Below are 24,995 nucleotides of genomic sequence, written 5' to 3'. Positions count from 1 at the left end.
GCAGACTTCAGTGGGTCCTGGGTTAAATCCCTATGCAGCCCCTGGCCCACCTGCTGGGACTCCCATTAGTGATGTAGACCCTTTCTCTACTAGGAGTTGGCCACCAAAGGTATTTCACTTAGACCACAGGCCTTCTGTTGTTCACAGAGCTCAGCTTGATAATATCTGACAGACCAGTGACCAGTTTTGTGCCCTCTGTTTTGCCCCATACATACACAGCCCTTTGCTCTTATTTCAGTATTAGTCATTTTTACTAAAATGCATGCTACAAAAAAACCCAACAACAAAATAAAGCAAAACAGGAGACAGCTACCTGCAGAGCAAAAGTAGGACACACTGCAATTTTATGAAGGCTTTGACGGAAGCAGCAGTAAGAATAAGAGAAATATATCCCTGTTTCTTATCCACTCCTGTGGTGAGGAGCTCTATATCTATTGCTTTGGAGAGTCAGGCAAGAAAGGCAATATGTTGTGTAGGGTGAGAGCAAGTGCAGGAGAGAATGGACAAGGGAAAGCTGGAGCAGCATTTTGACAATGAGAAGTACTGTAACTGCTTAACTGGGATGTGTCTAGGGCGAACTGTTTATCAGGCTACCAATCAAAGGAGCTAAGTTTGCATTTGCTCCCTGGATCAGTTCAATCTGACTGGACGTAGGTAGTCATTCAGGACCAGACTGTAACTGTACACTCTGCCATGATTAAAGGGAAGTAAGTAGGTTTCACCAGCAGCAGATCAGATAATGCATTGTGACCCAGACGGTCATGGCTCTTCCCTTGCTTGAAGCAGCGAGTATCTTACTAACTACAACCTTGCTTCGTACAGCGGATTATCCCTTTGTGTGACAGCCACGTTCTCTGACCAGCAAGTGAGGGGGAAGGCAAGGCACCAAGACATCCTTCAGCGCCTTTCCTACCCCTTTGCTTGCAGCAGGAAGCTCTGGGCTAGTTACATTTGCTCTCCTCCCTGTGGTCAGTCACGCTCTGGGCAGAGCCAAATAAGGGCCAAATACGCCTTGGTGTATGGTGACTGTTGCAGCCTCTTACACCAGTGGGCCAGCTTGGGACCCCCAAAGATGAACATTTCCATATTGCATGTGTAATATGCTTCAAGCTCCCTTACTGGATAATAATGCTCAGAGTGCTTTGGTGCCATTTATCTAGAAGACATTGAATTAATGGCTCATAGGATTGTCCACACCCTAATTAATTGCCTGATTAATTAATACTCTCCCTCCTCCATTCCCCACCAACACTGACCTAAGCCTTTTAACCCCCTGCCACCAAGACTCCTTCTTTAGCTTTTTCCAGTGCAGTCAGCACAGGATTAGCCGTGAAGCTCAAATTCACCTGAGCTGTGCACGATGCTGGGTAGCACATAGCACACTGCAAATCTGTTCGGTGAAAATGCCTAGAATTATCATATTACCATTCACCATGCTACACGCCAATTCACGCAGCTGTGTCTGGCTCCAGGAAAACCTCAAATGCTTGTCCCTAAGCTACAGCAAGGCAGCGTGCTCCAAGAACAAAAATGGAAACAAAATGTGTAGTCGATTTAGAATGAAAAAGGGAGGGAGGCGAAGGGGTTGCAAATCCTTCCAGTGCCTCGTTAAACTCCCCTTGTTAAGGTTGTTTCTGTTTAACTGGAAGGGTTACCAGTTCCAACTCAGCTGATAACGTCAGAGCCAAAAGGGCTCAGTCCCACTGCTATCAAGAAGAACAGATTATGGGGCCAGGCTCATTTACGTAGTTGCCTTGATGAAATGCAGACATTTATCTCTGCAAAACTGGTAACACATCATTGAGTCATTTTCCATTGCAAATTGAATCAATGCACCTTCCAGATTCCACATCAGGAAGGGTGCTGTATACAATGTTTTTCTCTATGAAGCCCATATGTCCTGACAACCTCCCTGTACTCCATGTGTGTGCCTCAAAAACCTGCTTCATCCCTGCTGTGTATGCAGCTGAATTGCATTTGTTCTTTCCCTTCCCATAACCTCTTTCCTGTTCTTACACCGTGCACTTCTAGGGTCAGCCTGGACGTCTGGAAAGTTACCTACCACTTTTTATGTGGCTAGTCATCATATAAATTAGGGGTGTCAAACACATGGCCCATGGACCGGCTTTAGCCCGCGGAGATATGTCATCTGACCTGTGGGACACCCAGAGGGGCTGAGATTTAGGGACAGGGCTTGCTGTCCAAATCTAGGATACAGGGCCCCACTGAGGATGTGTGTACGTGGTGGGCTGGGGACAAGCGGCAGCATTGTTAACCCCTGCCATTACACCAAGTCCAGATCCATCTCACGAGGAGCCCCACAGTCTGGATACAGCCAGGGAACTGGGTGATTTTGACACCTCTGATATGAGCCATGTCCAGAACAATTTGTCTTGAAGGTCTTGTGGACAATCTGGTGCTATGATGCATAGTATTATTTGGAGGCCATTTGCAAGTCAGGGGAAGTGATTCTCCTGTTCTGTTCAGGTCTGGTGAATGCTCATTTGGAGTACAATGTCCAGTTTTGGGCCCCACAATTCAAGAAAGATATGGAAAAACTAGAAAAAGCCCACTGGAGAGCAACAACAATGATTACAGATCTGGGAAGCATGATTTATGAAGAAAGGCCGAAAGAACTGGGATTAGTCTGGAGAAGAGAGGACTAGGGAAGATTCGATAGCAGGTTTAAAATTCCCGAGGTGTGGTTTATAAAGAAGATGGACACAGACTATTGTTTGTGGCCACAATGGACAGGACAAGGAACAATGGTTTTAAATTGCAGCAAGAGAAATTCTGGTTGGAGTTTAGGAAGATCTTTCTCACTAAAAGCAGGGTTAAGCATTGGGAACGGCTGCTCGGAGAATCTGGAGAATCTCCATCCCTGGGATTTCCTAAGAGCAGGTTGGATACTTGACTGGGGTGGTTTAGGCAGGGATGATCTTACCTTGAACAGCGGGCTGGACCTCCTGAGGTGACTTCTGGCTATACTTTTCTATGGTTCTCTGATAAGGATGGCATTGCAAAAAATTAACAGATGTTAATTTGTGAAAAGATGACATCATCTAATGATAAATTGATTGTGTAGTCATGTATACACAGGTGTTCATATGATTCCCCTCATCTGATTTTACTGATTTGTATTCCTGGAGTGCCTAGAAGCCCAAGGCATGGACCAGGGTCACATTAGTCTTTCATTCGAAGTATAAGAGAACAGACAGATACAGACAGACGAATGGAGGCATACGAGATGAAAACGAGATAGCACACAGATAACAAGTAAGAGAGGAAGGCTGGCCACACAGACCAATCACTGGCTGGGGTTGAGAAGTGGATGTTAGCATTCTCCAAGTTAGACACACCATATTAGTTGTGCTTTTTCCTTAATAGCTACTTCCATTTCTATTGCCAATGACTTGAGATAATTCAAGCTCTCCCACACTCGCCAGAAGAGGAAAGGTTTTCTGGGGAAAAAATTTAGCCCAGAGGGGGAAATGAGTGGATTGCCTATCTATCAGTTAAATTTACTGGGTACTCAAATAAATATATATAAAAATAATAAAGCTCTGAAAAAGCCCTTGGAGACGCATTGTTATTTAATGCAAGAAAGGAAAAGCAGTGAGTGGGATTAGAAAGCTGTTTCCTTTTCCCAACTTTTCTCATTTCTGAAATGTTATGGTTTTCTCATCATTTCCTCCCATTTCTTCCTATTTTTATTTCTTGCATGCATTCTGGCTGTCCTCTAGGACTCCAGTCTGCATTCGGGTCTCACAACATGGGGATGTCTACTTAAAACCAAAATAAAAGAGAGTCCCTATCTCAATGAGGAGTGTAAATGGGCAGAAGACAGGAGTCATGTTGAAGGAGCCAGAGAAGGTGGAGAGTAAAAGGACACAAGAAAGTATATATCATTGGAGTGAGAGGCACAGTACATCTGCACCTTATAAACTAACTTAACCAGAGATAAGCTGTCTTAAGCAGCAGCCTACTTCATCGGATGCTAAAGGCCAAATTTTCCAAAAGGCATCAGTGTTGTTATATTTGGGTGCCTCAGATTTTGGCTGAGACTTCCTGGGGGGGGGCTACACTTTGAGAAAGTACAGCATACCCACCTCATCAAAATCCAGTCTCTTACTACATCTCAACTTGGACACTGAAAGATTCCCTTGTCCTTCTCTATACCTACGAGATCTCTATACCTATTGCATCTCAAATACTCCAAAAAACGAGCTCTGGTGCAAATATATATGTAGTCTTTTAAGGCAACTGAGAAATATTAGGGATCATTATTGTACTTCATTAGAAAGGGCATATTACCCACTTGTAAACTTAATTGAAATATTTTTAGAAAGCGACTTTCCACTCCTTTGCGACTGCATTTGCAGGACTTTGCTGTACATGGACAATAAAAAGAAACGTCTTAGCTTATCCTATCAGCAAAACCGCCCAGAAATCACGGTTTACCTGACTGCTGCTCCTTTTTTTGTTGCTAGAATGCCACAGGCTACAGCTCAATGAAACAGGAAATATTATAGCCTTTCAAAAGACCAGTGTATTTCTTAAGGGGAAATTATCCTTTGATTGCACAACAGAGATTCCTGAACGCAGCTGATATTAGGAAACACCCATGTAACACTACCTTCAATAAAGAGGCACAACAAAACGTAAGTGTTTCTCAAGTCAAAAGAATGAAACCTGGCAGCTTTGAAAGGCTGCTTGCTGAAGAGTCTGAATGCACTAAAGTGCCTGGTTAAACATGGGAATTTATAATAGGCCCTGGAAATTGAAAAGGCTAGAAACTCTCTTTTAACTTTTGATGATGCGAATTCTTTTCCACTTCTCCTGGATGATGTATAATGAAGCACCAAGACTGCTCAGAGCTCTTATACGTGTGCATCAATATAACCCAGCTACTCGTGCAGACAGGTGGAAATACTTCCTAGCACTGAAGGAGCATGCTGTGAAGCCAAACTGCTCCCCTAGATTTATACCTCGTAAATTGGGTTTGGAAACTGCACAAGTCCCACAATACACTCAAATGAGGTGAGATTTACTTCTGTGTCGAGGGCCTGGATAAGACCTAGACCTTACTGGCTCTTCTCACTGGAAAAAATCTGTGCGGATCCAGCAGCTGCCAGTGCCAAGTAAAGATCCTCAGCCCAAAGTGAAGACATATTTGTCTCTGGGCTTTTCAATCAGGTCCAACTCTACTTACAACTTTTTCTATAGTGCATGCTCTGTCTGTACTCAATCCTCATCTCCAACCCCATGCTTAACCACACATTTAGGCACGTTCCTGTAGTCTGTTCAAACAAAGCAGAGCTAGATTATTTAGATAACGGCCTCCCTAGTTTTCTTTCCTTTATCCTCCACAGCCGAAAACAAAGTGCTGAAAAGATGTTGTTCCCAGTTGAAAAGAAATATTCACCTTTGAGAGGAGGCTGAGACTGTGAAATTTCAACTCATATGCAGGGCTTTTCACAAAATATATCGGCAAGTAAAACCAGGGCATTATAATGAAAGCTGATTTGTAACGGACTGAACCAGACAAATGCAAACAATATACAGAGTATGTTCGTGTTACTGAGACTGAAAAAACCAAGAGCTGCTCAGGAGTCAGCCTAAAATAAACAGACCAACAAAAATTGGAAAGAGAATAGATTTCACAATCAAATCTCCCAGAAGTTATTGAAAAAAAAAAATGGGCAGATTGTAATTGGAGACAGGGGAATAAGGAAGCACTTTTCCAAAGGAGTAAGAGACTCCTTTATAGCTCTCTACAAGGAGTGCAGCCGTTCAAGAACAGCATAAAGAAGTCAAGTGCTTCACAAAAGCAAGTCGGTGAGGGATGGGAGGGACTTTAGGTCCAGATCTACTGCTTGGAGACCAAAGTAGGTGTGCCAGCATCAAGAGAGATAAGTAATCTGCTGATGGAAGATTACTAGTGCCCAGGAGCTGGTAGGGAGTGTGTCTCTGCCGTGGATTGCTGAGACACAATGATCTTGATCTGTTAGGGTGATCCAGCTCAAAGATATGCCTAAAATCATTACTTCGCACTAAGGAAAGTCAGAAGGGCCCTTGTGGCCTCATGACCAGTGAGAAGCAGTAGCTCAGTAATAAATAAAATACAGATGTTCAAATCCCACCCAAGGCCCGAATATTCAAAGGAGCCTAAGGGAATTAGGGGTCCAAATCTTATTGAATTTCAATTTCCATGCACCTCCATTCTCTTTTAAATCTGCAGTCCAAGTTATTGCTTGCCCAAAGCCCTGCTCATCAGATAACCAGGCAGAGGCTTGTGTTGGTGGCCCTCCATGTCATCTGCCCACACAGCACGAACCATTGCTGCAGCCGATACCTTTGTTGCTGGTCTCGGCAGACAGGACACAGCTTGAATGCACAACAGACCCTCTCACCCCGCCGAGCTGTTCCCACCCAAGCAAGATTGGTGGGGCCCCTTGGGGGTCAGCCTTTGGCCTGTCCTATCCTCAAAGGATTTTCAGCTTCCAGAGCTATCAATCCCAACACCAAATTTCTACCCCCACTCTCTTTCTTTAAAGAAAATCTGCTGATGAATCCCAGCAAGAGTTAGAGTAACCCAGATCAGTCAGTTATTTCGGTCTCACTCAGCATTCAGTGCTTAACTAGATGGGTTTTGCACTGCCCAGGTTCAGCCCTCGTTAAGCAGTGACAGCCAATTGTGGCAGTCTGGAAGTCTCATTCACATTGCCAGTGCTTTATTGCAAGGAGTCAGATGCAATGTGAAAAGCTCCCAGAATATACTCGGTGTACGAACAAATGAACAGGAAAGCCCAAAAGTAATTTGTTTGCTTTTATGCTAAACAGGAAGATGTATGAGAAAAGGAACACTGCTTATTAATCCCAACCAAACAGCCAGCGCCAGCTGAGCAAACTCTGCCATTTGGTAGAGTGAATTTCTTAATCAGGAAAACATATGGGGAGGCAGTTCTCGGAACCGGAGATGGGAACATTTCGCAAATGCCTTCCAGTCAGTGCGCCCCAGAAAGGCAGCGCAGTTTGCATGAAAAACAGGAACGCTCTTTGCATGAGCAAACTGATGTTAAACAACTGCCCAGCTTCGTGGTGGAGATGTAACAGCAGCAGCATCCGTGGAAATGTTTCGATCAGAAAAAAAAGTCTTATTCCTAAAATAAACCCAAACCTAACTAACCTATGCTCCTCTTCCTTTCATTTGCCAGGTCCCAAAAGCCATGCCAGAGCAAGTGCTAAAAAACAGAGGCGCCCTCAACTTGGGAAGAAAGCAGAGAACATCCCAAAGTAGTCTGCGTGTTCAAAGATGCTCAGGTCCAATTCATAGCAAGAACAACAGGAAATATGAAGTTTTCCTGGCATTTTATTCATTTGGTACTTGCCTGCCTTAGGCATTTTTAAGAAACAAATGCCTTAGCATGAATTTATACATACCATGGTAGTGGACGTACTATCAGAGGACATATAAACACAAGCCCTTGAACCCCTGTCAGCATACAGCACAATATTACAACCAAGACTGAAGAGAAGAGGCCACAGAACGATACACCACCCTAAGAGACAAGGATATGAACAAGTCCCAGTCCCTCCCTAGGTAGGTCCTTTGCTTCAGAGAACTTATCTTCTGCTCAGTATTTTCTCACTTTCTTATTGGCAAGAGGCCACACATGCCAAAGTCTTATCCTGTTCCCTTGCCTACAAATACCCCCTGACCAAAGGGAGTGGCAGCTCCATGCAGCCAGCTCTTCTCCTCCTATTCAGTCTGGTAGAACCCATGTAAAAGCAGAGATAGCACTGACCCCTCCTCGCTCCTTGCATATCATGTTATGCAGGAGATAATTAATGATCCAATCTTGCTTCTTGTGAGGGAGGTTTGGCTTCAGTCGTGGCTGAATTCCAGTCTGGGTCTTTGCATTCTTCATAGTTTAGACTTCCCTCTGTTTTTGATGTGGGAGACAGTATTTGGCTTTCACTTCTTGTCTTTATCTATAGGAGAGAGCTGCTGAGTACTTCCAAGCAGCTGCTTTTTCTGTGCCTCAAAATCGGGTGCACTGAACCCGTGCCTGGAATGACTTTTCTATCCTGTGCAGTTTTCTGAGGAGGATTTCAGTAGTACTGTAACTCTGCACAGCGATTTGTGCAGAGTGCCCTTTGACATTGGGGCTAGGGACAGAAGTTACACATCAACTGGTTTATGCGATCAGAAAGTGGTTTAAACCTGTAACGGGACAGAAGTTTGGTGCACAGAAACCAGTTTCAAAATGGCTGAAACTGGTTTAAGTTAAACCTGGTTGAATGTAGCACCAGACTTAACTGATTTGAGTCAAACTGGTTTATGAAACTTCTGTCCCAGACTCCTACCTGCTTTAAGTTAAATCACAGTCCCCCAGCATGCTTTCCAGTCCTGTGCTGTGCTGTCTGCTCTAGCAGTGAAGGGCTAGGGGCAAACCCCAGCTGATGTCTGGGGCCAGAGAGCAGGGTTACACACCCCTTCCCCCATTTAAACCTACTGCTGGCTGCAACTGTGGACTACAAATCCCAGAGGCACCTGGAAACAGGAAGAGGAACTGATGATCAGCCCTGCAGAGTCCTGCTGCTGTAATTCTGCACTGTAAAACCCAGAGACCTCAGGGGCAACAACAGGAAGAGGAAGCAATCACACAGTCTATGCTGGCTATGTGCCAGAGAGGCATGCTCTAGCACTCCCTAGCTTCTGGCCTGAGCCACTACAGGTATGTGGCTGCATTTGCTGAATCCAAAGTGAATGTCTACACAGTTGTTTCTGAGTTTAATCTCTACAGTTTAGATTAACCTGCAAAGACTGAATTCAACTTAGAGCTTTTTGACTGTCTGTACTTAGCCCAGAAGAACTAATCAGGCTAGCAAGCATGACACCAAGCCAGCTACATTTTTGAAGAACTGGCCCCTCCATGGTAAGAAGTCAGAGAGCTTGCTCTTACACTAATGCAAATCTGGAGTCACATGCATTAGATTGCTTCAGTAAATTGAAGTCCAATGAATGCATTACTTTAGCTAGTGGAAGCAAGAGCAGGCTTAACCCCATATCCATGCCTCAAGCAGCTTTGGTACTGTACTAGATATGTGTTGTGGATTGTCTCCAGTCAGCTCTGCTGCAAGTAGACTTCTGGTCATTCAAGTTGGGGAATCAAAGATAACCAGATGTGATCTTACCCACATCACTTCCTCTCAGCTACAGAAAATGGGTTGCTTTAATCATGTTAGCCCACTAGGTGCAGGTGGACTTTGGGCTACACAGGTAACTAGGGCTTTCTAGGGTCAGTCTCTTCACTTGTAACATGCTGAGATTCCCCCATTTCAGAAAGATGCAAGGTACCTCAGGGGAGGGCTCTATTACAGCTGAAGGCAGAAGTCTCATTGACTTCAGCGGTGTAAATATAAAACCACCATCTCCATCACAAACTCTAGAGCTTGAAAGCATGAGTGTCTGCAGCTTGAGCTACAGGAATACATCCTGCAACTCACAGCTGCAGCTGATTAATATATGCTGCCTACCTGGCAATGCAGAAGGTGAAATCAAGTGAACAATGGGTCGCGCAGGAGAAAGCCCTTAATGCTCAGGTACTTAAAATTCAGAACTTTGACCTGTGTTTACTGCTCAGTACGTAGCTGGATTCTTTCCAACATGGGCTCTTGTGTGATCTTGCTTACCACCAGTAGCACACGCCATTCTCTGACCAGAGATAAACGGGCCTGATCCTGGATTCCTTCACACCAGTGTGTAGAATTGGGAGTAGCCTCTAGTCAAGGCCAATGGAGTTACACCTTGTAAGGGGGATCAGAACAGGAACTGATGGATGTTGAGTGCAACACATGAAGCTCTGAGAGCCTGGAGGGGAAGGAAAATGACAAGGACAGGGAATGGAGAGGAAGATACCGGAGAGGAGAGGGCAGTGCTAACTGTGCAACAGAGCAACTACCGGGTATTTGCTTCTTTGAGTCACTGCACCTACATCTGTTTTTCACTGATATTAGTACAGGGGCTAATGTCACGACTGATTTAGACAGAACTAGGCATCAGTCAAGCTCTCAATTTGCAGCAGCAGTTCTGGTAGCGGGCAGAAGAGAGAAAGGGAAAAAAAGCGAGGAAAACTGTGCCTCGTCAGAGGCCAAACAGCCAAACTTTGGCACAGCAGAGGCTGGGCTATGACAACGCTTGCAAGAGGGGCTATGTGCCTTGACAGAGACGGATTGGCAGTTTCAGAAAGGAGGGGAAAAATCCCAGGCGTTTGCCCAAATGTTACAGTTTGACTATTGTATAAACTAACAATACATCATACTTCTATACAACACCAGGCATCCGAGGACATTGAATATGCATTCATTCACCAAGGGAGCCTCACATCACCCTCACCAGGCAGGTTGCACACCCAGTTCACAGTACAGCTTTTCAGGGACTTCTGCACAGCCACGCACTAATCAGACCCACAATTTGGGAGAGAACCCAGAGGGCCAATGACTCCTACTTCTCTGCTTCTCACACTGGGAAGCATTAATGAAAAGCTGAATGATTTGGTAGCTGGATTCAGTTTCCAGCTCTCCCTGGAATTACTTGTGGATTAATTTTCCAAAATGGTGAGCACCCTGCCTCTCTTGCTGGAGTCAGTTACAGACACTCTCTACATGGATCTGTAGATTTATCCTCTTGACTTCTCCTTTAAATTGTGGCCCTCCTGTGTGATTCAGTACCTTCCAGCTGTAAAATGATGATGATCTTATTTTTCTCTTACCCATCATCTTCTCTATTTACCCTGTTTTCTCACATACAGCACACAACCTTTCCCTCTAAAATCAGCCCCCCCCCAACTGAGGTACATGTATTAAGCAGGGAAGCTGATTTTCTGCCCAGGATAGAATTGTCCTGATTTGATTTCTGCTCCACAGTGCAGCAGCTGTTGCATTACTACTCAGGCAGCTGAGAGATTTTTCTGGCTTAATGGCTTATTGTTCTTCATTGTGGAGGAATTAAAGATCATTCCTCCTTTTAATGATCTTGACATTCCACTAATCAAGCTAATTTCTCTTAGAGCAATTTTGCTGTCTGTTAGCTGCTCCTGGCCTCTCTCCTCTTATTTCAGAGCCCCAGAGACTCTTTGGCTGTTTCCAAAATCATAGATTCATCCAAGGAAATCAGTCTTCAGCAGCAGCTAGACTTTTAGCTTTAGTCAAACAGGAAAGGGAAGATGAGACAGCTGAAGATTAGCCTCTCTCTCTGCTCCATGCAGCCATAACTTTGGAAAAAAATCTTTTTTCATTGTTTTTCATAAAAAAGGTGCCTATTTGCGATGAAAGACCTTAAGTAGGAGAAAAGGTAAGGCATGGAGAGAGCCAGAGGGTTGGGGGAAGACAGTCTCAGGGAGGACAGAGGGAACTGGAATGGCACAATAATGACTATTCGTTGTGAAGCATTTTGCTGTGCTATTTAGGATGTTGGCACTCAACAACTGACCCTTGGCACTCGATGCTCCCCCTCCCTTTAAAGCTGAAAACACACCATCCTTCCCTAAAGCTGACCAAAAAGAAGGACTTGTCAGGGTTTGGGTCCTAATGATCACTGGGAAAGCTGGGGATTGAAAAGAGCTAGGATTTCAAAGCCAGAGGCTTGCCCCTTGAGAAGCCATGCCGTGGCTGACTTCAGGGGGTCCTCTTAGGAAAGGGAGACTGAATAAGCAGCTTCTTGGGAAGTCCTGAGACAGAGCTTTTCCCCCAAGAAGGGTGGTGGCTCCATGACAGTATTATATCCCAGGGCATGTTGAATGTTAGAAAATATGGAAGACTGTAACTAAGCTTCTCTGGGGCAGGGAGTGCCCCGTGCTATGTGCCTGTACAGCACGGACCCTATGAAACTCAAGCTCAGTTGGGACCTTTAGGGGCTACTTTAATACTAGCTGGTGGAAACTTCCAAATGACTTCTGTTTAAAAAAAAAAAGACCCTCTCGCTACTACGATTCCCAGGATTACTACTAGTGATACCTCTGCTTCCTGTTCTATAAAGCAAGGGGCCCAGTTCTGCCCTCTCTTCGGCTACTGTAATCAAAAACACCACAAGTTTTAGTGGATTAAATTGATATAAAGCAAGATTAGAAGCAGGCCTGCTCTATTCCACCCTGATTTCTTAAGTCCCTCAGATGCTGATAGCATGCTAGAGTACCTTTGTTGGCAGTTTAAATTGCTATGTACTACCTCATGCCTTACATTTGCACACTTAAAATATATTTAATTCCCCTCTGGCAAAATTCTCTTGCCAAATGGGTTCCTGTTGTAAGATTCAATCACCATCATTGGCTTAGGCTCACAATTTTGCCTCTGGAGGGGGAAAAATATTAAATAAATAAAGGGGAGAGAGGGGTTTCAAATGAAAACCCAGGATTTACACACACTGTTTAAATTAAAATGTCAAAGAGAACTTTGTGGCATTAAGACAAAAAGCCATACTGTTATCTGAATAGTCCTACCTACCATCACTATGTGTAACGGTGATATTAACTGCCAGTGCGAGAAACGAGAGAAATGTTATCGTCACTTAGCACTTGGTCCCGTACCAGTAAAGTTACCCAGAGCTTTTTCCAAGTTCTTTGGCTTCTCTCCTGTATTGCAATCTGGGAGCGGACTGCTGTGCTTGTCCGCTGATCTCCAGGGTGGCTCTGGGCTCCCAGCAGTCCTTCACGTAGATCACCATACTGGACTGCAGACTGCCAGTCAGTTTTCCCTAGTGTTCGGGGATGGAGTATCTTTCACAAGGCAATAAAATCAGAACAGGTGCTTGGAGCACCATGAAAACAGTCAGGGCAGCTGTAGCGCTCAAGGCAACTTTTAACTTGTTTTTTTCAATGAGATTTACTATCCCTTCAAGGTTCCCCAACAGCATCGTGTAAACATCAGCAGCATGAGAGTGAGGAGAAAGGGAAGGCATTTGCCTGCTGTGGTGATGAATACACGTCATGTCCCACATAGAAGAGAAGATGAAATTAGCCACCCAGATCACTGTCCAAGATGAACAAAATGAAGATATATTGGGGGCAGATGGGGTTATATCAAGGGTGTAAAAGGATTTGGCATACACGGTCTTCTCCCTTGGATCCATTGAGTGCATTTTAACAAACTTTGCAGAGGCAGGATTTTGCCAGCGCTCATCTCCCTGCTTTACCTCTGACAGGTGAAGGTGGCTTTTGTGTTTCTGGACAATATGCCTTGTAGTTGTACGACAGAGTTGTCTTTGCAGTTTTAGGAAACGATTCGACAAGGACTTGTATAGGATGGTTTGGATGGAGATGATCCTGTCTCAAGCAAGGGTTTGGACAAGAGGACCTCCGGAGGTGTCTTTCAGACATACTACTCTATGATTCTATAATTAGATTTTCTTTTAAATATCCAGAGTATTATCACTTGCACACGCAAGAAGCATGTTTTTGGGAATCAATCCAAAGTACACAGAATTAGATGAAAAGACATCTATTGATTTCAGTAGGCTTTCCCTATATACAAGAAATGTAACTTCTTTCTAGATAGTGTCTTTTTAAATTTAAGTGGGAGACTTTTCCTTTACTGCATGTCAATACCGTCTGTTATCTATTATAGGGTTTTTCTTGCTTGAGAAGACTGAAAATAGCACTGTAATACACAGAGAAATAGTAATGCTTAATTATAACTTTAATAAAGCTCACCCTCTAATGCAAAACAACAACAGAAGCAAATCTTTCAAGGTCATTAATTACAATTCCCATTTTCCTGAGTGGCTTTTCCAATGCCGTGACTTTAACAACTTTGCTCTCCGGCAGTGACTTGCATTCACAGAACCTTTGGGGTCTAAATGAAGCAAAAGGATTAACTGCCATAGACTCATGTCCATTTTTCTTTGCCACACATTTTGAATTGCTTTTATTTTAAAACAAAACAATAAAAAAAACTACATTGCATTAAGAAGGTAAAAAAAAAAAGAAGAAAGAAACAACAAAACCCAACCTGTAAGAACTAATTACAAGAGTGTAACAGATGAAAATATTATCTCTTCCTTTGGTTGCATTTGAAAATATATTTGCAGAGCAAGACATGATTAAGAGACAGGAAGCGAGCACTATGATTATGCAGGATTTGGTAATTGAATCCGCTAAGGATAATGATGCTGACCTTCCCATTTTGGAAATAAACTAGGCATTCAGATTTTAAGTGGCTTTGCATTAATTCTAATTGCACATGCATGTCTACACAGCATTGCTGCTGGGAGGACAAGGGACAGGTAACTAATGATTACATTCAAGTAGTCTGTTAACAACAATGGTGGTAGTAATGCTATTTACAACAACAACTTCTGGACCATATAAAACCCAGATTTCAACATGCGGAGGCCATCATTTTCACTAGGTCCCACACACCACGTTCTTCACAGATGCACCACAGAGCAGTTTCACTGTATCAATAGCAAAGAGACCCTTATCCAACTTGCAAACCCAGTTTGGGGTGGCTGAGCTGCAATTGGCTACTTCAGAGATGTTCGCTATTCCTCATTCCATGTTCATTTACCTTTTGCCTTTTTTTTTAAAGGAGGCCTATACATGAATCAAGCCAAAATGGCAGGTGCCACTACAAAGGGTAGCTTTTTGTCTCTTCCTATGGACATAAGGTTTCTCATGGCCTACAGACATCAAACACTGCTTAGATTATATAGGGACTATCAAGTGTTTTACAGGAAGGAGATTCTCTGCTGGCAGTTACAAATGTGATTTTATTCCATCTATTTGGTGTCTAAGAGGCACCTAAGTGCAGTTCTGTTCCATGTTGTTCAAGTCCCTGAAAAGCCATTCCGGTCTACCTTTGTAACACACCATCTTACCTTTATAGCTGTGTCACAAAAAATGAACAAAGAGGAGGCGAAGGACCCATCCACCTTTTGTATTAACAGTTTTTCAGGGATGTGTGACATAGAACCATACTTAAATGCCTAAGTCCACTTATGTACCTAATATACAGAATGGCATATAGTTGTATTACAAGTGCCATTCAGAAACAGACTATTTTCCATACAGGAAACAAACTACTGGTGCTTTAGCTCTGGTATCCTGCCTGCATAGCATCTGAGGAAGGCGACCCATTTCCCAGATATCCTAAGTGTCCCATCCCCAATCAGACAATCTTGCGATACTGGATACGAAAGGAAAACCTCCTTTCTGAGCTCTGAAGATGATTTCTATCATACTCTAAATTTTGAAGTTTAATTATATTTGATAAGCCACCAAATTAGTTTTTCCCTGCCTGTGCTATGACCAAAGTAGTTCAGGGGGGACCATGAGTAAGTAAAAGAAAGGACAACAGGCTTAACAGAAGTAACTGAGGTAAATGGGATCCAAGCTTGCGGCTTATTGATCCTGGCTTCATGCTGTCACGCTGCTCTGCTCAGCTCAGCCCTGAAAACATGCATGCTCTGATCCTATCAAACCATCACTGGAGCACCCACCAACCAAGAGAGACAGAAGGCTGCAGCATTCGTGCCAGGTCATGGCAAGAGGAGACACAAGGAAGGGGAGGAGACCCATCTGCTATTGCACTGCAAGAGGTATCCCATAAAAATAAAAAAGGAGGGAACTATAGTATCACGCTAGAAGGCCTGGATTCGAAGGCAATGGATAAATACAAGAGGAGAATGCATAGTGAAATCCTATCGCAGCACTGAAATCTAGTTTTCTTTCTAAATTTTGCAGATGTAATAAATTGGCAATATGCAATGCAAAGCTTTTCACCTCTGGGTCACCAGCTTACTGCTCTATTATTTTTATTCACAAGCAGGAAAACCTTATACAGTGCTCACTTGGTATATTTATGTTTCAACACTGGACAGAAATTACATCAAAAAGGGTTTCTTCAGCTCATTAGAATAATCACAGGAGGTAGTCTGAATGGCTTCAGGCTTCATAATGGAGTACAAAGGTCAAACCCAGCTCACGCTAGTAGTAACCAAAAGTCATTACTAGCTGCTGGCTGTTCTCTGCCCTTTGTGAAATGAATTGGTGGTCTCAGTCCAAGTTCAAGTGGTCAGATATGCAAATCATTATCCCAAACTGAAAGCAGATGTAAAGAGCATAAAAATCATTTTGTTCCTTAAGACAGACCCTCACCATCCTTCCAGCAAGTCCTAAACCAAGATAACACTATCCAGCTCTCCCCACATCCTCACACTTCCCTCAATCTCAGAAGCTCATGGGAACAACTAAATTCTATAACGACCCTAAAGTCTAGGCAGACACCAGGGTAGATTTGCACCATATAGACTAACTAACTTATAGACTAACATTGGCTAAACACCTGAAGTCTAGGCCAGTCATTCTCAACCCTGAGGTGCCTTGAGATCCTTTCAAGGGTGCTTTTAGGGGTAATACCATGATTCATGATATGATAAACCCACAGATTTCAACTAGGAATCCATAGTATCAAAACCATTCTGCCCTGCTATGCTCCTTCTAAGTTCTTGGTAATAGAAGAATTGCTCTATTATATTTCTGTAGCCAACAATGAATGAAAATGCAGAGCTGGCATTTTCTGAGGGGTGCCTCGAGTCTAAAAAAGGTTGAAAACCACTGGTCTCGACACAACTGAACATCGAAATTGCATAGGAGCCAGTGAAACATTATGACTGTGCAATAGGCATTGTCACTGATGGGTGGGGGCCTGACCATATCCTTCCCTCATAACTTACCACAACTCTCAGTGACTTTCAATAACAGGAGAAAAGGGAATATGATTGCTGGTGACGTCACTAATAGAGTTCAACACAAGCAATTCCTATAGCCCCATGAAGTCTTAGTAAAGACTGACAACTGTGGTAAAAACACCTGGACTATTTTTATCCTCTGCCACAGCAGCTACTGAAGCACCGTGAGTCAGGATTTTTTCAGATTGCAAATCTCTTCCTCAGCCCAGATCATGTGGTGGGCCAGCAAGGGGTGGTCCTGCTCTGAGCCACCCACCTCACTGTGCCCGTCCACCTACCAAGCTCCGAGTGCCTCCCTGGGGTGCCTCACGTTTGGCTGATCCCCTTCCCAGAGCACACCTGCAAGCCTGGGGTCACCGCTGCCACCACCCAGGGGTCTGGACTGCTTCCGGACCTTGTGCGCCTGGGGTACACAGGCCTTGTAGTCCTTGAGGGTGCTTGACTCACTGCGAGAACTTGGGGTGCTTCCTTTAGCCTGAAGCACAAAAACTTCCCATGTCCCAGGCTTCATCATCCCACCAGCAAAAACAAAGAAAACTAGAGGAAACAGGAGTCGCTGCAATGCTTTGTGAAAAACTGCCAGGATCAGCTGATGACCGTTCTGCCAGAGACAGTCTCCGTCGTGATGAGCGAGCTCTCACTCATGTTAATGCAAGCAACAGTCTAGCCAGGATTCAAAACCACCTCGTTTCACTCCCATCCAGTTTCTAGTGTCCAAATTTCAATTGAGATGACTGCAAAGATAGCAGAGTTGTCTCCAGCTTCACCTGTATCCTAGACATCTACAAAGCTTCAGGCCGGCATTTCATACATAAGCAAAAATTGATTGATGCTAATGACTGACCTCCTCCCATTCATGGGCGAGGGGTAGACATCCTTTCTCGTATTACCGGACTTGTCCCCAGCTTCTGATGCTATCACTCACGGCATATTACTATCCCACCTCAAAGTCAAAGCAGGGACAAGCAGTCAGGGAAATGAAATCGTATTAGCAACGGCATATCCAGATGGCAGAAACAAGTGATTTTTCTACTTCTCATTTTAGGGGATCCTGAGAGCCCCATTTTCACCTACTTAACTTGGGCACTTAAATGGGGAATACTTCCAGTATTCCCAACCACTGGGATACTGGAGTCTGTACTGTATTTATCCTCATAACACTCCTGCAAGGTAAGAAAATGGTATTGTCACCATTAGCCCCTATGTTCAACCAGAGGATGAAGGTTGCTTGGCATGACAAGGAATGTCTTTTAAAATCCACTTAACCCCCTTTCTAGCATCTCCCACTGTTGAGGAACTCTGCCCTCACATACTCAAATCAGTTCATAGCCTTGAAGCCCATTTGGATCCCACAACAAATGGCCAACTTGGTAGCAGTCTCAGCAGAGAGGCCAAGCTCAGAGTGGGCCACAGAGTCTGAATTCCTATCACAGGTGGGCATTGTAGAGTAGACGTGACATGCATCCAGGGATGCTCGCACTACCACTGCTCAGGCTGGCAGCTTCCTCATTGATAAATGGAAAAGCTAGAAGCTTTTTGAATAAAGAAGTGGCCTCCCACTTCAGGGAAATTATTCTGGCCTCTTTCACACCACCATTATGTTTACTTGTTTATTTTCGGTGTAAAGAGAAACACGTTTATCATATTTACTGGGGACCACATGAAGTGCGAGGATTCATCACTGGTCAGAGCTGATACCTAAGTAAATGGAAATGCAATTTTAAAATGATGTTTTCTTTAACTGTCTTTTTGTTGTAAATATTAAGCCCACATACTTTTGTGGTCCATGCTGTGGGATTTAGAAATATTGAATGGATTCTTTAAGTTCATTTCTTATCACCTCTCAGTTAACAACATGAGCTGTTTTGTCCTGAGTTTCAGTTTAATCAATGGGACTTGCAGAATCAAGTGACACAGTCCTGTTGTATTACCTACTCTACCTCCCTAAAGTGCATGATTGCTCCCGATAGTCAGGTCCATTATGGTTTTAAATGTATCAAGCAACAAGCTCTCCAGAGTCTCATGGATTTCACTATTAAGTTGTTTTTCTTCTCTGACAAGTTCCCTAATTTGCATTTTCCTTTCTCACTGCTCCTAGATATGGGCCCTTGGGCTCCCCCTAAATAATTCTTCCCTCTCTTGGGGTCTAAGCCAACATTCCTGCAAGTCAACCTTTTCTTTTTCGTGTCCTTGTGTAACAAGGTATTTAGCAGAATTGGCAGATTCATGGCTGCACCACGAGCACTTTTGCAATAGCCTCGAGCTTGCAGCCTCTAGCAACTGCACTGCCGCAGCCTTTGCAAGTCAACAGATGTCTTGCTATGGGCTTGTAGAGGCTGGGTCAAGCACTTGGTGACTTTTTTCTCCAGCTCTTTCAAGATAGTTATTGCGCTCCCTCTACCTGCGCTTAAATCATTTGGTTTATTTTCCGAAACAACACTACAAAGTCGCTACAGGTCTGAGCACAGAACAGGGGACTAGTGCTTAGAGCCCTAATTGTGCCTCTGACACGGACTCCTATTGCAGTCTTGGGCAAATCACAACTTCACGGCAGCTGTGAAATGAGAATGCCATTGAAGATCCCTGCGGTACAGTGATAACATGAGGATTAATGAACGAATGCTTGCAAAGTGCTTTGGCGGTGGAGTTTATTGTGGTCCATACTGTAAAAGCTCAACAATATTACTGAACATAGATCCAGACGCAAGAGAAAGGAGGCTCGTAAAGGGAAGCAAAGGGATTCCACATAACAAGAAAAGGAAATGAATGATGATGGTTTTCTGGAAATATATCCAACCTAACTTCGTTGCTGCAGACTCCAAAGTATCATCGATGGATGTCCTTAGGCTCTGAAGAGCTCTTCCCACTGTTATGTGTACTTTTTCCTCTAGGGGCAGGGCTGAAAGCCTTTCTGATAAAGTGCAGAAATGCGTAATGTTTTAGGGTTGTGGAAAGGGCAGTGATCTTCCCCAATACACTTCCGCCTATCAACTGAAACGCATATATAACTAACTGATTAATTAGATGGAGAAATCGTTTGGGGAAAATGGGGGTCTCTCTTGCTCCCCGTAGCAAGGCCTTCAGCAAAGGGCTGAAAGAAAATGCATTCTTAACTCTAGGCAAGAGAGATCTCTGCTACGTGGCACTCCATTCGGCTCTTACATTTCTCTGCAGAGAATAGCTAAGGGCTAGGAGTTCAGGCCAAATGGGACACCACTAGACCATAAATGAAGGAGTAATCTTGTGTCCAGAGGCAGCTAACTGAGACTTAGCCAGGGGCTCCAGCTGCTGAAAGGAACGTTTCTGCCCCAGAGGAACTGGAAGCAGATTTCATATCCACAGCATAGCATTTCTTCTGAACCAGATCTCTCCTGGGCTTCCTGGCAAATGTGCTGTTTCAAAACTCCTTCTCTCTTCAAGAGGAACAAAATAGATTGAGCTCCACAAGTCTTTCATTCCAAGGCAAGTTTTCTGTTTCTTTCACCATTCTTGTGATAACCCTCTGAAACCTTTCCAGTGTGTTCGCATCTTTGTTGAGCTGTGGGCACTAGAGCAGGCACGGCTTGCTAACACCGGTCCCAACAAAGCCAAATGCAAACCTAATATAATCTCTCCATATTCCACTCGATACCTTCAAGGATTGCATCAGCCCTTTCGATCCTATTATCACACTGGGACCTGATGTTCAAGACTCCTAAATGCTCTAACAGAGTCATTACTTCATTGTGTAAGCCTAGTCTGTATTCTTTGTTCCTAGATATCTGACTTGATATCCTGTCCTATTAAAATGCACTTGAAAAGCCACCCAGCCAAGCAATGCAGCTCACTCTATCACTATTGGGTCCTCTTCATTATTTCCTAATACCAGTCTTCATGGCATCCTCAAACATTATTGAGGATAACTATGCTTTCTGCCAGGTCATTGCTAAAAATACTAAGTAACACAGGGCCAAAACGGACTTTCCTCCTGTTATAATTACATTCTGAGATCTAACACTTAGCCAGCTTTTAATCCAGGTAATGTGTCACACTGACTTTTTATCATTCCAGTTTCCTATTCAAAGTGCTGTGCAAGACCAAGGCAAACGTCTTACAGGATTCTGAATGTAATATGTCAGCGTGGGTGCTTTTCCCAACCAAACTTGCAACGTCACGGAAAGAAACATCAAATTGGCTTGACAAAACTTACTTTTCATAAACCCATGCTGATTGCCATTAATTACATTACCCTCCCATACTTTATTATTTGAGTCCTGTATCAGCCATTCCATTATTTTGCTCAGGATCGATGTTCGGCTGACAGGCCTGGATTGTCCCATTTACCATTTTTAAATATTGGCACAATGTCAGCTTTCTTTAAGCTTTATTAAGGAAGACTTTTTTAAAACAAACCGCTGTGTCCGCTTTGGCGATTCAGTTAAGGAATCGGCTGCCTCCCACAGTGAGGTCCCTCATAGTAATATTTATTACTTTACATTACTGAAGCTTGCTAGCAAGAATAGGAAAATTTGGTGCCCAGTACCTCTGGCTGAGCATTTTGAAAAGCTTGCCTGGAACGGCAGCACAGTCCAGTCTAAAATGAACAAAGCTAAAACTACTGTCACTGGGTAGAGATGGAGATGCTACTATTTGCTTTCTGCATAACTCCCAGACACTTCAGGTGGCTCTGCAGGGGCAGGGGGTTGTGGCATAGACAGAATTAAAGCTAATAATTAATAGTGTTCCACCATTCATACAAGCAGGGATGAATCTGCTCCACTGAGGTCAAGGTCACTATTGTCAAAGCAGGTTATTTTTGGTCCATATGAATTTGCCCACAGTAACGTGGAGGGTAAAGTTCAAACTCAGGATAAGAAGGTGCAACTCCATTTTTTCTGGTCATCCCTATCAAATTACATTTGCACTAATATGGTCCTTAAACTATAGAGCGAAAGGGAGAGGGAAGGAATGAATATGATGGACTCTGACTGATAACAGTGGGAGTTCCCTATGCAGACCAAACCACAGTCACAACAAAAAGTATTTCTGAAACAAAAAGCTGAGGCTGACTGTTTAAAATGTGCACAAGAGACCCCATATTCACAGCTGGGCTCTGCGGCTAAAGATTTTTCCAGCAAGTCTGTTGCATTCCCTAGAAACAAGGGATTATACCTCGGCCATAACATTTGCTCCAAGCTGCAACCCGGGTCTCAGCCTTACAGCAAATTTGTTTTCCTTAATTAAAAACTTTTAAAAATCAGTTTGATAAATGTCAGTTTCTTCCACAATCACTTTTAATTGCCACCGGATATTTGCCAGTTCTAGCAGTATTCCCTGGTACCAAATAAGTAAACATTTGCCCAAACTGCTAATTCCTAATTTTAGACCTGCCAACCTATTTTTAGAAGATGGCCAGACAACTTTTTAAATTGACTGATGCACAAGAGACATTACCCTGCATTGACTATAATGTGCATACAAACCCAAATGTGGAGAACATATGTAAAGATAAATACATCAGAGGTCCCCACTGAAGTTATTGGGATTCACACGCTTGCTTAAGCTTTCTGCTGGATCAGGGCCATGGTGACAAAATCTCATGCATAATTTTCCACATGCTTCCAAAGAGGATGGCTTGATGTAAGGATGCTGATATACAATTAGCTCCAAATGCCTTTGAATGGGTCTGTTTATCTGAGGGTTGTTTTAGACAAAGTTGACAGTGAATTACATTTCACTAGGCCAACTAGTAATATATAATACAATGTATTTCCAAGTGAACAGCACATGCATGTAAAGCACCTTCATTCAGCTGATGATGCATAAGAATCAGACCCATGGGCATAGACAAATTGAGAGTGTATCCCTCATATACAATTATATCTGGCCATAATGCCTATAATTTAAAGAAGATGTTTCAACATGCTCCTGTCTTCTTATTGCTAGCAACTGTATTCAGACAGGGGTTAATTAAATGTGAACCTAGCATTGGTGACTGCAGTACACATTTCTCATATTAAATGTTATTTATTTAACTCTTTATTCTACTTCCTCATTTCCCATAATCCTACAGAGGCCATAGTCCATCTGTCAGAATGCATCACCAGCATTTTTTTAACCGAAGCCTAAACTCCCCCCCCAATCTAGAGATGATTCATGCAAAACTCCTCTTCTTTCTTTATGTGTATTGAGACCAAAAAGACTTCTACTTCAAGGTCCTCTGCAGGGACCAGCGAGGATGTAGTGCACTGTTTTGTTTACAGTGAAATAAAAACATCTCCAAATAAGCAAAGATAAAATTAATACCCCTCTACCCCCCTCCCCAAATCCCATATCATAAATTATAGGTGAAATAAGCCCGTACCACCACATTTCCTCCTGGATGTCACTTAGTAGCAAGTGGCTTGTCAATACTTGGTTCATGAATGGAAGTCCCATGTTACATGGAATAATTGGAGAACGTAGAGCAGAGATCCTACCATAGAGGCTAGAAAGAAGAACCGTACCACAGTAGCTGAACTGCCAGAAAACAGATACACACTATCTTCCTGGCTATCTGTTTTTATCCAGGAAGCCACATCCATCCTTGCTATGAGCCAGCACAACTCAGCTATATTCAATGCTACTGAACCTGCTCACCCCACAGCAGTGTTTGGGCCATTTCCCACCTCATTACCACCTATGGCACTTCTCTGGAGCGGTGTGCATATAATAAAACTCCTTAAGCAACTTATTGACACACCAGCATCGAGATGACCCTTTGGAATGCATCTCATTACCACATATAGAAAGATTATGGTGAAATAATTCACTTTGTCAGTACATTAAGTGGCCATATATTCACTCCAAGACAATTAACTGCCCAACACAGTCAATTATCTAATAATAAAGCTGGAACCTTCAAGTCTTCCAAATAAATTAAAGGGTCTTCGGCAGAAGAAATGGAGCAGCCATAAAACTCTGTGCAACTTAACGCTGTTAAAGGAGTCTAAACATTTCCTGAGTCCATTTAAAATATAGATTTTTTATTTTCTTCCCAAATGACCACAGGAAACAGGTTATATCATTTTAATTATTGCTGATGCTGCGACGGGGTTCTGCGCGCAAGCTGCTAATTCCGAAAACAGCTCTCCCCTAACACACGTTTTCTCATCGTCGGACCTCCTTCTCCTCCCCCGGTAATGTTCTCCATTCACCGAACAATGCTGTCTTTTTAAGGCAACCTGAAATGCAGTGCCTCTCTTTCTCTCTTTATTCCCCCCGCCCTCCCCATCGTTAACTATAAAGTCCAGATTGTGAGACTCGTAGGCTAATGGAATGTCTAATGCAAAGCAGCTGTACATTTTTAATGCAAAAGGGGGAAAATAAAGGCAGCATATGGTTTTATGTAATCTTCCTATGAATTTTTAACTGAGCGTCCTAATTCATGTCGGACAGAAAGAGCTTTTTTACTGGTCCTTTGTGGTTAGAGCCCGCTAGCATGAAGCACGCAGTACTTTAGTGCCGCAGCGAGCGCAGGTGAGACTGCTCTGCAGTAAGGGCTGCTACACGTGGGGTTGTTTTGTGTTCAGTAACGTGAAAAACATTGTGATCCTGTGACTCAAGCTCAAGATGCCATGGTGGATACAGCATTCTTCTTTGGAAATAAGGATGCCTTGGGCTGCTGACCTGTGCTGAGCCAGAGACAGAAGGTGGCAGGGTACTAATTAGATGAAAAATGCAGAGCTGCTCCTCAAGTCCACATGCTAGCACCGTGGCCTCAGAGCTGATCAGCATACAACGCCACCAATACTGAGTTATCACCCTAGAGATGGGGTTATGCTCAGCCACCGTCTCCTTCCATTTTCCTTCTCTCTCAGTCCACTCTGTGGTTCAAGAAGAATCAGTTCCCCCTTCCCTCGCCATGGGTAATTTATTTTTATTAATGCTGTATTTAAGAACTGATCCCTATCTTGCTCAAAAACATGTATCCTCTCTAACCAGAGTGCATTAAATGGTACAATGCGGTGCAGTAAAACCTGCCAAAACATTACTGCTCTTCCTTGAAGATGTGGACTAAATAACCATACCCAGCTCTCATATAGATTTCTCTCCAGTAGAACCCAATTCATTACCTTCCTTTTACAGGTGTGGAAACTGAGGCTCAGGGTCGTGAAGTTACTTGCTCAGGGACACCCAGCAAGTTAGTGAACAAAACCAGGGATCAAAAGTAGGGGCCCTGAGTTCCAGTCTAGCGCCATATTCACGAGGCACCATTTATTTCTTT

General features: G+C 43.5%; 1 protein-coding gene across 5 annotated transcripts in view; it reads right to left on the bottom strand.

Moving 5' to 3' along the window:
• The window catches only part of TENM4 (teneurin transmembrane protein 4), a 766,508-nt gene that overhangs the window by 560,839 nt on the left and 180,674 nt on the right, over positions 1-24,995 (bottom strand). The gene's annotated exons all lie outside the window — the stretch shown is intronic.

Source organism: Alligator mississippiensis, chromosome 1, assembly GCF_030867095.1.
Source record: "Alligator mississippiensis isolate rAllMis1 chromosome 1, rAllMis1, whole genome shotgun sequence".
Taxonomy (NCBI): Eukaryota; Metazoa; Chordata; order Crocodylia; family Alligatoridae; genus Alligator; species Alligator mississippiensis.
The sequence above is the reverse complement of the archived record's forward strand: the minus strand, read 5'-3'. Positions and strand labels throughout refer to the sequence as shown.